Source organism: Balaenoptera physalus, assembly GCF_965194825.1.
Source record: "Balaenoptera physalus genome assembly, chromosome: 10".
NCBI classification, from domain to species: Eukaryota; Metazoa; Chordata; class Mammalia; order Artiodactyla; family Balaenopteridae; genus Balaenoptera; species Balaenoptera physalus.
The window spans coordinates 15210730-15225451 of record NC_138889.1 but is presented as its reverse complement, the minus strand read 5'-3'; positions in this window follow the sequence as shown (position 1 = coordinate 15225451).

Below are 14722 nucleotides of genomic sequence, written 5' to 3'. Positions count from 1 at the left end.
TAAATGGAGTATAATCTTTAAAAATTGTGAATCACTATGTTGCACACCTGAAATTTATATAATATTGTAAATCAACTATACTTCAATTTTTAAAAAGAGAGAAAAAAATAAAGATGATGTGGCATTGATGTAGGGATGGAAAAATTAACTGGTGAAACAATTATACCCCATTAGTTAGACCTTTACACATATGAAACTTTGGTATATAATACAGGGGGCATGTCAGAAGAGTGAGGAAAGGAAAGACTATTAAAAATGTGGAGCTTGGAAAAAATGTCATATAGAAAAGTGAAATTGAATCTCTTGTTTACATCATACACAAAACCTCAAAAGAAGAGGGGGAGAAAGCCAGAGGAGAGGACCTAGGAACTGGCAGTTTACTGTGGAATCGATCTTATCAAGCCAAAATGAGGGAGCTGGGGGAGTAAGAGAGGGAAGGAGAGAGCCAGTGAAGAGTGCAGTGTTAAGTGAGTAACTGCTCTGGGCACCTGGGTCAATCTCTTTGGAGGCCCTCTGAGGAACCATGTGGAATGCATTTCAGAAATGAATCCTCTGACTGAAAGGCTGGGCCATGATCCACTAACTCCTCTCCCACTAGTAGAGGGCTGCCTCTGGGAACATTCACTCCCTACCCTCTCCTACCCATTCAAAGTTCTTCCCACCTGCAAACTAAGGCAGAAAAGGCTGCAGGTGTCATAGCAGCAGGCTTTTGATGTGGGATGGCATCAATGTGCATCAGAAGTGACCACACAGCTGCAGCTGAAGCCATAGATGGACCAAGGGGATGTGACGTAAGATGACAACAGCATCTCCACAAAGGTTTCATGCAGGAGAGTGGAAACATAACAGGCTGGAAAAGGCAGTGAGGAACAAGGAAAATATTCAAACTTTCTCCCTCTCTCTTTTTTTAAAATTATTTATTTATTTATTTGGCTGTGCCGGCTCTTAGTTGCAGCACACGGGATATTTAGTTGCGGCATGCAGGGTCTTTATTTGCAGCATGTGCAATCTAGTTCCCTGACCAGGGGTTGAACCGGGCCCCCTGCACTGGGAGCGTGGAGTCTTAGCCAATGGACCACAGGGAAGTCCCTCAACTTTTTTCTCTTGATTCTTGTCCTATAAGGGGGTAGGGGCATTTGAAGAAAGAGCAAGAAAAGCAGTGTCTTGAGAAGAGAGGGAGAAGAGGAGCCAAGTTTCCTGTGTGAGGAGGTAGAGGATTTCAGGCAATCTCTTTACATTGGTATTTCAAATGGCACAAGGGAAAGGGTGAGAGAGGAACCACGGGGGTAGGGCAGAAGGTAGAGCAGTTATGGGATAAGAGCATGAGGCCAGCTAAGTGGCCTAAGGAAAACTATAGAGCTAAGACTCTCGGACAGAATTGACAGGTCTCACGGTTCCCAGTTTAGGCATAAACTTACTTTGGGGCCAGAAATGTGTGATAAGCCCAGTCCCCTACAAGTGGTATTTTGTCATGAGTGGAATAAAATCTTCACCTCGGGGTGTGTCCAAAGGTGAGAAGAAAGCAGCATCCAGCCTCCAGTTTGACTAATATAACCAAGCAAGACCCAGGGGGGCCCTCCCAGGACAGAGCCTTCCATGTCCTCCACCCACTTCTTGTTTGTAGAAAAATTTTAACCTCCCAGGCCTTCCCCAAGTTCCAAAGAATAAAATTAACTGGAGAAGTCAGAATATTTAGAAATAAAGGAAAATAGGAGATTGGTTCAAGATGTCAGAGTAGAAGGATGTGCGCTCACTCCCTCTTGTGAGAGCACCAGAATCACAACTAACTGCTGAACAATCATCGACAGGAAGACACTGGAACTCACCAAAAAAGATACCCTACATCCAAAGACAAAGGAGAAGCCACAATGAGACGGTAGGAGGGGCACAATCACAATAAAATCAAATCCCATAACTGCTGGGTGGGTGACTCACAAACTGGAGAACACTTATACCACAGAAGTCCACCCACTGGAGTGAAGGTTCTGAGCCCCACGTTAGGCTTCCCAACCTAGGGGTCTGGCAACGGAAGGAGGAATTCCCAGAGAATCAGACTTTGAAGGCTAGCAGGATGTGATTGCAGGACTTCAGCAGGACCTGGGGAAACAGAAACTCCACTTTTTTTTTTAATACATTTTTTTAAATTTTATTTATTTTTTTATATATAAGGCTCTTATTAGTTATCTATTTTATACATATTAGTGTAAATATGTCAATCCCAATCTCCCAATTCATCCCACCACCACCCTCCCCCCCACCACTTTCCCCCCTTGGTGTCCATACGTTTGTTCTCTACATCTGTGTCTCTATTTCTGCCCTGCAAACCTGTTCATCTGTACCACTTTTCTAGGTTCCACATATATGCATTAATATACGATATTTGTTTTTCTCTTTCTGACTTACTTCACTCTGTATGACAGTCTCTAGATCCATCCACACAGAGACTCCACTCTTGGAGAGCACACACAAAGTAGTGTGCACATCGGGACCCAGGGGAAGGAGCAGTGACCCCATAGGAGACTGAACCAGACCTAGGTGCTAGTATTGGACGGTCTCCTGCAGAGGCGGGGGGTGGCTGTGCCTCACTGTGGGGACAAGGACACTGGCAGCAGAAGTTCTGGGAAGTACTCCTTGGCGTGAGCCCTCCGAAGTCTGCTATTAGCCCCACCAAAGAGCTGGGTAGGCTCCAGTGCTGGGTCGTCTCAGGCCAAACAACCAACAGGGAGGGAACCCAGCCCCACCCATCAGCAGACAAGTGGATTAAAGTTTTACTGAGCTCTGCCCACCACAGCAACAGCCAGCTCTACCCACCACCAGTCCCTCCCATCAGGAAGCATGCACAAGCCTCTTAGATAGCCTCATCCATCAGAGGGCAGACAGCAGAAGCAAGAAGAACTACAATCCTGCAGCCTGTGGAAGGAAAACCACATTCACAGAAAGACAGAGAAAATGAAAAGGCAGAGGACTTTGCACCAGATGAAGGAACAAGATAAAGCCCCAGAAAAACAACTAAATGAAGTGGAGATAGGCAATCTTCCAGAAAAAGAATTCAGAATAATGATAGTGAAGATGATCCAGGACCTCGGAAAAAGAATGAAGGCAAAGATCAAGAAGATGCAAGAAATGTTTAACAAAGACCTAGAAGAATTAAAGAACAAACACCTAGAAGAATTAAAGCACAAACAAAGAGAGGTGAACAATACAATAACTGAAATGAAAAATACTCTAGAAGGAATCAATAGCAGAATAACTGGGGCAGAAGAATGGATAAGTGACCTGGAAGACAAAAGGGTGGGATTCACTGCCATGGAACAGAATAAAGAAAATAGAATGAAAACAAATGAAGACAGCCTAAGAGACCTCTGGGACAACATTAAATGCAACAACATTCGCATTATAGGGGTCCCAGAAGGAGAAGAGAGAGAGAAAGGACCAGAGAAAATATTTGAAGAGATTATAGTTGAAAACTTCCCCAACATGGGAAAGGAAATAGCCACCCAAGTCCAGGAAGCACAGAGAGTCCCAGGCAGGATAAACACAAGGAGAAACATGCCGAGACTCATAGTAATCAAACTGACAAAAATTAAAGACAAAGAAAAATTATTGAAAGCAACAAGGGAAAACTGACAAATAACATACAAGGGAACTCCCATAAGGTTAACAGCTGATTTCTCAGCAGAAACTCTATAGGCCAGAAGGGAGTGGCATGATATATTTAAAGTGATGAAAGGGAAGGACCTACAATCAAGATTACTCTACCCGGCAAGGATCTCATTCAGATTTGACGGAGAAATCAAAAGCTTTACAGACAAGCAAAAGCTAAGAGAATTCAGCACCATCAAACCAGCTCTACAACAAATGCTAAAGGAACTTATCTAAGTGGGAAACACAAGAGAAGAAAAGAACCTACAAAAACAAACCCATAACAATTAAGAAAATGGTAATAGGAACATACATATCGATAATTACCTTAAACGTGAATGGATTAAATGCTCCAACCAAAAGCCACAGGCTCGCTGAATGGACACAAAAACAAGATCCATGTATATGCTGTCTACAAGAGACCCACTTCAGACCTAGGGACACATACAGACCGAAAGTGAGGGGAATGGAAAAAGATATTCCATGCAAATGGAAATCAAAAGAAAGCTGGAGTAGCAGTACTCATATCAGATAAAATAGACTTTAAAATAAAGAATGTTACAAGAAACAAGGAAGGACACTACATAATGATCAAGGGATCAACCCAAGAAGAAGATATAACAATTATAAATATATATGCACCCAACATAGGAGCACTTCAATACATAAGGCTACTGCTAACAGCTATAAAAGAGGAACTCAACAGTAACACAATAATAGTGGGGGACTTTAACACCTCACTTACACCAATGGACAGATCATCCAGACAGAAAATTAATAAGGAAACACAAGCTTTAAATGACACAATAGACCAGATAGATTTAATTGATATTTATAGGACATTCCATCCAAAAACAGCAGATTACACTTTCTTCTCAAGTGCACACGGAACTTTCTCCAGGATAGATCACATCTTGGGTCACAAATCAAGCCTCAGTGAATTTAAGAAAATTGAAATCATATCAAGCATCTTTTCCTACCACAGCGCTATGAGATTAGAAATCAATTACAGGGGAAAAAACGTAAAAAACACAAACACATGGAGGCTAAACAATACGTTACTAAATAACCAAGAGATCACTGAAGAAACCAAAGAGGAATTCAAAAACTACCTAGAGACAAATTACAACAAAAACACGATGACCCAAAACCTATGGGATGCAGCAAAAACAGTTCTAAAATGGAAGTTTAGAGCAATACAAGCCTACCTCAAGAAACAAGAAAAATCTCAAGTAAACGTTTTGGTGTAAGGTTAGATTACACCTAAAGGAACTAGAGAAAGAAAAACAAAACCCAAAGTTAGTAGAAGGAAAGAAATCATAAAGATCAGAGCAGAAATAAATGAAATAGAAACAAAGAAAACAATAGCAAAGATCAATAAAACTAAAAGCTGGTTCTTTGAGAAGATAAATAAAATTTATAAACCTTTAGCCAGACTCATCAAGAAAAAGAAGGAGAGGACTCAAATCAATAAAATTAGAAATGAAAAAAGAGAAGTTACAATGGACACTGCAGAAATACAAAGCATCCTAAGAGACTACTACAAGAAACTCTATGCCAATAAAATGGACAACCTGGAAGAAATGGACAAATTCTTAGCAACGTATAACCTTCCAAGACTGAACCAGGAGGAAATAGAAAATATGAACAGACCAATCACAAGTAATGAAATTGAAACTGTGATTTAAAATCTTCCAACAAACAAAAGTCCAGGACCAGATGGCTTCACAGACTAATTCTATCAAACATTTAGAGAAGAGCTAACACCCATCCTTCTCAAACTCCTCCAAAAAATGGCAGAGGAAGGATCACTCTCAAACTCATTCTATGAGGCCACCATCACCCTGATACCAAAACCAGACAAAGATACTACAAAAAAAGAAAATTACACACCAATATCACTGATGAATATATATGCAAAAATCCTCAACAAAATACTAGCAAACAGAATCCAACAACACATTAAAAGGATCATACACCATGATCAAGTGGGATTTATCCCAGGGAGGCAAGGATTCTGCAATATACACAAATCAATCAATGTGATACACCATATTAACAAATTGAAGAAGAAAAACCATATGATCATCTCAATAGATGCAGAAAAAGCTTTTGACAAAATTCAACACCCATTTACGATAAAAACTCTCCAGAACGTGGGCATAGAGGGAACCTACCTCAACATAATAAAGGCCATATACGACAAACCCACAGCAAATATCATTCTCAATGGTGAAAACCTGAAAACATTTCCTCTAAGATCAGGAACAAGACAAGGATGTCCAATCTCACCACTATTATTCAACATAGTTTTGGAAGTCCTAGCCACAGCAGTCAGAGAAGAAAAAGAAATAAGAGGAATACACATTGGAAAAGAAGAAGTAAAACTGTCACTGTTTGCAGATGACATGATACTATACATAGAGAATCCTAAAGATGCCACCAGAAAACTACTAGAGCTAATCAATGAATTTGGTAAAGTTGCAGGATACAAAATTAATGCACAGAAATCTCTTGCATTCCTATACACTGACAACAAAAGATCAGAAAGAGAAATTAAAAGATTTCACACATTGAAAAAAAAAAAAAAGAGAGAAATTAAGGAAACAATCCCATTCGCCACTGCAACAAAAAGAATAAAATACCTAGGAATAAACCTACCTAAGGAGGTGAAAGACCTGTACTCAGAAAACTATAAGATGCTGATGAAAGAAATCAAAGATGACACAAACAGATGGAGAGATATACCACGTTCTTGGATTGGAAGAATCAGTATTGTGAAAATGACTATACTACCCAAAGCAATCTACAGATTCAATGCAATCCCTGTCAAATTACCAGTGGCATTTTTCACAGAACTAGAACAAAAAATCTTAAAATTTCTGTGGAGACACAAAAGACTCTGAATAGCAAAAACAGGCTTGAGGGAAAAAAACGGAGCTGGAGGAATCAAACTCCCTGACTTCAGACTATACTACAAAGCTACAGTAATCAAGACAATGATACTGGCACAAAAACAGAAATATAGATCAATAGAACAGGATAGAAAACCCAGAGATAAACCCACACACCTATGGTCAACTAATCTATGACAAAGGAGGCAAGGATATACAATGGAGAAAAGACAGTTTCTTCAATAAGTGGTGCTGGGAAAACTGGATACCTACACGTAAAAGAATGAAATTAGAACACTCCCTAACACCATACACAAAAATAAACTCAAAATGGATTAGAGACCTAAATGTAAGACCAGACACTATAAAACTCTTAGAGGAAAACATAGGAAGAACAGTCTTTGACATATATCACAGCAAGATTTTTTTTGATCCACCTCCTAGAGAAATGGAAATAAAAACAAAAATAAACAAATGGGACCTAATGAAACTTAAAAGCTTTTGCAAAGCCAAGGAAACTACAAAGAAGACGAAAAGACAATCCTCAGAGTGGGAGAAAATATTTGCAAATGAATCAACAGACAAAGGATTAATCTCCAAAATATATAAACAGCTCATGCAGCTCAATATTAAAAAAACAAACAACCCAATCAAAAAATGGGCAGAAGACCTAAATAGACGTTTCTCCAAAGAGGACATACAGATGGCCAAGAAGCACATGAAAAGCTGCTCAACATCACTAATTATTAGAGAAATGCAAATCAAAACTACAATGAGGTATCACCTCACACCAGTTAGAATGGGCATCATCAGAAAATCTACAAACAACAAATGCTGGAGAGGGCGTGGAGAAAAGGGAACCCTCTTGCACTGTTGGTGGGAATGTAAATTGATACAGCCACTATGGAGAACAGTATGGAGGTTCCTTAAAAAACTAAAAATAGAACTACCATATGACCCAGCAATCCCACTATTGGGCATATACCCAGAGAAAACCATAATTCAAAAAGACACATGCACCCCAATGTTCAGTGCAGCACTATTTACAATAGCCAGGTCATGGAAGCAACCTAAATGTCCATCAACAGATGAATAGATTAAGAAGATGTGGCACATATATACAATGGAATATTACTCAGCCATAAAAAGGAACGAAATTGGGTCATTTGTAGAGACGTGGATGGATCTAGAGACTGTCATACAGAGTGAAGTAAGTCAGAAAGAGAAAAACAAATATTGTATATTAATGCATACATGTGGAACCTAGAAAAATTGTAGAGATGAACCAGTTTGCAGGGCAGAAATAGAGACACAGATGTAGAGAACAAACGTATGGACACCAAGGGGGGAAAGTGGTGGTGGGGGGGCGTGGTGGTGGTGTGATGAATTGGGAGATTGGAATTGACATATATACACTAATATATATAAAATGGATAACTAATAAGAACCTGCTGTATAAAAAAATAAATAAAATAAAATTCAAAATAAAATAAAATTCAAAAAAAAAGGAAATAAAGGAAAATAGTCAAGCAAGACAAAATAGTAATAGTTTAGCCATTAAACCATGTCAAGGGCTTTTAGTTCCTCCTCAAGGGCTATAGATAATATTCTGAGCCATGTCCTTTGAGCTGTTTTGCAGATACTGAAACCCCCACCAGGTGGAAGAAGTTAACCGTATGCCACCCACAGCACGTAGACCACAGACTGGTTGAAACCAAAAGGTTGATGATGTTGACTCCTGCTTACCTCACCACCAGCTAACCAGAAGAATATCCACGAGCTTATCACATACCCCACAATCTCCCTCCCTCACCCTGTCTTTTAAAACCTTTCCGTGAAAGCCATCAGGGAGTTCAGGTCTTTTAAGCACTAGCTGCCTGGATTCCTTGCTTGGTTCCGTGCAATGAACACTGCACTTTCTTGCACCACAACCCAGTGTCAGTAGATTGGCTTTACTGTGCATGGGCGAGTAGACCCAAGTTTGGTTCAGTAACACTAAGACCTTTGTTATACACAGCCTCCTACGTATTCCTTCAGCAAAGTGTTGGACGGAGAAACAATATTTTACAGGACACAGTGATCTAGATGGGGGAAGACAAGTAAATGGCATTATAACAAGTTCTGTGTGGAGGAGTGTTGCCTAACCTAACTTTTTGTTTGGGGTTTAGGGCAGGCTTCCCAGAGGCTGATACATCTAGTTAAAACCTGAAGCCTTAGTATGAGTTGACTAGATGAGGGTGAATCTTCTAGGCAGAAAAACCAAGTGTTTCTTAGAAGTAAGAAAAAGAAAAAGCATGAAGTGGTTAGCCATCTACTAATAATTTAGTATAGCAGAAGCATGGGAGAGGGGGAGGAAGGAATATAAGGCTAGATAAATCTGGAAAGAGAATCAGGGACAAGACTCCTTCCCCACCCCCACCACCATCCCTGGGCTTTATAATCATCATGAGGATGATGTGTGAGTGTTTTAAGCTTCAAGCAGTAGAGTGACAAAATCACATTTTTGGTGTGTTTTAAGTTCACTCTCACTGTCTTATGGAGAATGGATTGGTGGGACCAAGCATGGAGGTGAAAAGACCACCACTGCAATAGCTAAGTGTGACTCAAAGGATTAATCCAATCCTCCTCCTCCTCCTCCTCCTCCTCCTCCTCCTCCTCCTCCTCCTCCTCCTCCTTCTCTTCCACAGCCTGAAGGGTTCTCTAGGCTGGCAATAAAATGGGACCACTGCATGACACCAAAAGCATAGGTAATAAAAGTAAAAAATAGATAAACTGGACTACATCAAAATTTAAAGCTGTGCATCAAGTTTCACAATCAACAGCATGAAAAGGCAACCTATGAAATGGGAGAAAATATTTGCAAATCATATATCTGATAAGGGGTTAATACCTGGAATATATAAAGTATGACAGCTTTAAAAAAAAAAAAAGCCCAATTAAAAAATGAGCAAAGGACTTGAATGGACATTTCTCCCAATAAGATATAAAAGGGCCAACAAGCACATGAAAAGATACTTAACATCACTAATTATCAGGGAAATGTAAATCAAAACTACAATGAGATACCACATCACACCCATTAGGATGACTATTATCAAAAGACAGAAAAGTGTTGATAAAGATGTGGAGAAATCGGAAACTTGTGCACCGTTCGTGGGAACGTAAAATGGTGCGACTGCTGTGGAAAATAGTGCACGAGTTCTTCAAAAAATTAAACACATAATTACCATATGATCCAGCAATTCTACTTCCAGGTATATACACAAAAGAATTGAAGTGTATTGAAGAGATATGTGTACACCCATGTTCATAGCAGCATTATTCATAGTAGGCAAAATGTGAAAGCAACCCAAGAGTCCATCAGCAGATGAATAGATAAACAAAATATGCTATATACATAGGATATAATATTATTCAGTCTTAATCTTGAGGACACTATGCTAACGAAATAAGCTAGTTCCAAAAAGACAAATACCATATGATTCCACTTAAATGAGAGAATCAAATTCATAGAGACAGAAAATAGAATGGTGATTGCCAGGGGCTGAAGGGAGGGGGAAATGGGGAGTTGTTTTTCAATGAATATAGAGTTTCTGTTTTGCAAGATGAAAAGACTTCTGGGGACTGGCTACACAATACAAATGTATTTAACACTACTCAACTGTATACTTAAAAATGGTTAAGATGGTAAATTTTGTTATGTGTATTTTACCACAATTTTTTCTTTTTAAATCGATCTTCAAAAAAAAAAAAAAATGACTCCACTGCTTGGGGACTGTAAGCTTGCTAAGAACTGAGAGATGGGGACCATTTGGGAAGCCAGAGGGGAGAACATACCTAATAGACTCCCAGTGAACAGAGTGGGCTTCTGGGCTGGTCTAGTGGCTGTGGTGCAGGTTGAGTGAGGGCAAAGTTCAGAGGAGTAGAGACATTTCATACCAAGCATTTATGTGCCCATATTGCTGATTTCCTAATCAGTTGTTGCTTCCTTCTGTTCATTTTGAGAGGGAAATGGAGACTGGGTTCTATAAACCCAGGATGGAGGAAAGCTCTTGAATAGTAATTCTCAACTAAGATGGCACTGTTATCTAGAGGGGTGTGGGGTTGTTTGTGTGGGATGCTAAAGGCCTATAGTCAACCAAATGCTGGCATCTTGCCATGCACAGAATAGGTCAGCAACACAAAAAATTATCCTACACCCCAAATGACTTTCAAATGGCCCAAGGGACATTTATGGACATAGCAGGTGGCAGAACCCTCCCTTCGCTTCCTCAACCTGTAAGAGCTGTTGTGTTAGGAAAAGCCAACAGAAGCCCTTGAAACTGTCCATGACTGCCAGCCAAGATTATAAATAAAAAGTAATATGGCACCGTAAAGGGAATGGTAGAGATTAGTGTCACTTTGAAAGACTTAAAGGATGCAGGAACAATGATTCTATCATATCCCCATTTAATTCACTAATTTGGCTTTTGCAAAAAATGAGGAATCATTGTACATGAGCGTGAATTACTGAAAACCAAATAGTAACCCCAATTGCAGCAGCTGTGCCAAATGTAATACCTTTGTTAGAGCATTCACACACAGGAAACAGACATAACAGACAAATACTTTCCTGGTCTTGCCTGGGGCTATGTTAATTTGTCCACTCTCTGTCATAACATAGTCTGAAGGGACCTGGATGATCTGGACATTCTTGAGAACATTATAGCAGTCTACTATATCAATAACATCAACGCTAACCAAATCGAATAAGCAAGAAATGGCAAGTACTTTGAGGCTTTGGGGAATGGGAGATAAACCTTATGAAGATTCAGGGAACTGCCACCTAAGTGGCCTTTTTAGGAGTCCAGGGTCTTGGGCCAGCCAGGCCATGCCTTCTAATGTAGAAGACATGTTACTGCACCTTGCACTGATCCTAACTTTAAGAAGGAAACACAGCACCTCATGCTTTGGAGGAGCATACTCCACACTTGATTATTTACCATGTGACCTGGAACTCTTCCAGGTTTGAGTGGAGCCCAGAGCAGTAAAGGGCTCTGCAGCAAGTCCAGGTTGCAGTGCCAGCAGTTCTGCAACCTGGGCCATATTTTGGCACACCTGACGGTAATTAGAAATATCTGCAGTGAGAAAAGTTGCCTTTTGGAGTTTAAGGCAAGTTCTTTTTTTTTTTAATCTATTTATTTATTTTTGGCCACGTTGCATGGCATGTGGGATCTTAGTTCCCTGACCAGGGATCAAACCCACACCCACTGCAGTGGAAGCTCGGAGTCTTAACCACCGAACCGCCAGGGAAGTCCCTATGGCAAGTTCTAGTAGGAGGATCACAATGTTGACACATAGGGCTCTGGAGCAAGGCCATTCCATCTTCAGCAGAGAATTGTATACCATTGGAAAAACAGCTCCAGGCAAGCTACTAGAACAGACACACTGGTAGAGTTGAGTGACTGACTATGGGACATCAATTGGCCATTAAATCAGAACTGCCCATTATAAGTTAGGCACTTGTCAGATCCACCAAGTTGTAAAGTTGGGTGGATATAGCAACAATTCATCATAATATGTAAGGAATACAGTCTGGTTCAGGCATGAGTAGCTACAGAGGATACAAGCTGCAGGAGTACCTAGCCCACACTCCTATGTCCTCCACCACTGATAGTGGAGAATAAAGCCTGCTCTTTATTGACAGATGTCAGCTCAGCATGTGGATGCAAGCCAAAATGGACTGCTGTAGCCCTGCAGGCCACTCAGAAGTGGCCTTGAGGACTTCCCTGGTGGCGCAGTGGTTAAGAATCTGCCTGCCAATGCAGGGGACACGGGTTCAGTCCCTGGTCCGGGAAGATTCCACATGCCGCAGAGCAACTAAGTCCGTGCGCCACAACTACTGAGCCCGCACGCTGCAATTACTGAAGCCCGCATTCCTAGAGCCTGTGCTCTGTAGCAAGAGAAGCCACCGCAATGAGAAGCCCGTGCATCTCAATGAAGAGTAGCCCCCACTCACTGCAACTAGAGAAAAGCCCGTGCACAGCAACGGAGACCCAACGTAGCCAAAAAACTTAAAATAAAAAGAAAAGAAGTAGCCTTGAAAGCCAGTAGTGAGGGGAGATCCTCCCAAAGGGCAGAGCTTCTGGCATTGTACCTGGTCATCCACTTTATGGATGTTTGAATATATAGAGATTCATGCGCAGTGGTGGATGGCTTAATTTATTGATCAGGGGTTTTAAATAAGATTAGAAGATTGGGAGCAAGAAAGTATGGAGAAGAGGCATATGTATGGACCAACGGGCATCATTATAAAGTGAGTAGGTCTTTGTGTCATGAGTTAACACCCACCAGAGAACATCCATCATGGAAGAGGCACTACAGCACAAAGTAGAAGAAAATGACTTGGCCAGCTAATGTCAACTAGCCTCTGTCCTCAGCCATCCCAACACAGGGACAATGGGGTTATGAATGCAGTAACTATTGGTGGCAGTGATGGAGGCTATACCTGGTTACAATAGTGTGAGTTGCCACTCACCAAGGCTGATCTAGTTACTGCTGTTCCCGAAACAGAGTCCAGTGCTGAGGCTGCAATTTGGGACCATCCTTGGGGGAAACCAACCAGCCACTTCCTGGCAAGATGATTACATCGGACCCTTCCAAACCAAACCTGGAAAGGACTCAATTCATTTGATAGGAATTGATAGATATTCTGGGTACGGATTTGACTTTCTCGCCTGTAATGCCTCAGCTAGTCCTACTATCCAAGAGTTCACATACTGTCTGATCCATAAGCACTGGATCTTGCATAACATCACAACAGACCATGGGACCCACTTTATAACAAAGGTATATAGACGTAAGACAATGGGATCCACTGGGCCTATCATATACCACACCATCCTAAAGCTGCCAGCCAATGGACCAATGGAATAGCCTTTAGAAGACATAGCTAAGGTATCAACTTAAAGATGACACCCTGCAGCCTGGGGCACTATCCTTCAGGATGTGGCATACATCTTAAATCAGTGACTATAGGGACTTCCCTGGGGGCACAGTGGTTGAGAATCTGCCTGCCAATGCAGGGGACATGGGTTCGAGCCCTGGTCTGGGAAGATCCCACATGCCACGGAGCAACTGGGCCCATGAGCCACAACTGCTGAGCCTGTGCGTCTGGAACCTGTGCCCCACAACAAGAGAGGCCGCGATGGTGAGAGGCCCGCACACCGTGATGAAGAGTGGCCCCCGCTTGCAGCAACTAGAGAAAGCCCTCACACAGAAACGAAGACCCAACAGAGCCAAAAATAAATAAATAAATTTATATTTTAAAAAAATCAGTGACTATAATATGATACTGCATCCCCAAGACGTAGAATATATGCATCCAGGAAGCAAGGGTTGGAAGTAGGCCCATCCATATTTACCATTACTCCCAGTGAAGCATTTAGGAAATTTGTGTTTCCTGTCCCTGTAACTCTAGACTCTGAGTTTCTAGAGGCCATGGTTTCCAGAGGCAGAATGCTTCCACCATAATACACACCAAGAGTCCTATTAAACTAAGCTACACCTTCTGCCTCCCCTGCCAAGAGACCAGTAGGCAAAAAAATAATTCACTGTCCCAGCAGGATGAATCTCTCCTTATCATCATGAGGAGTCAGGGCTGCAGGGAGCAGGGAGAATACATATAGAACCCAAGGGTTCACGGCCTGAGAAGGCCATGCCGACCAGGGGCTCAGGCTCCCCAGGCTATGTCTTCTCTTAGGTCAGCAGAAGGGCTAGCTGAGGCCGGGAGCGATCTAGAAGAGTAACAAAGGAGGGAGATGATGAGTATCAGATGGGACCCCCAGAAGAGCTGTGTAGTGGGACTGTAATTTTCCTTTCACAAGCTTCTCCAAGAAAAGAGATCAACCAGAACCCTGAAAAGGCTGTTTTAAAAATGGTGTGAGGGCTTCCCTGGTAGCGCAGTGGTTGAGAATCTGCCTGCCAATGCAGGGGACACGGGTTCGAGCCCCGGTCCGGGAAGATCCCACATGCCGCGGAGCAACTAAGCCCGTGTGCCACAACTACTGAGCCTGCGCGTCTCGGAGCCTGTGCTCGGCAACAAGAGAGGCCGCGACAGTGAGAGGCCCGCGCACCGCGATGAAGAGTGGCCCCCGCTCGCCGCAACTGGAGAAAGCTCTCGCACAGAAACGAAGACCCAACACAGC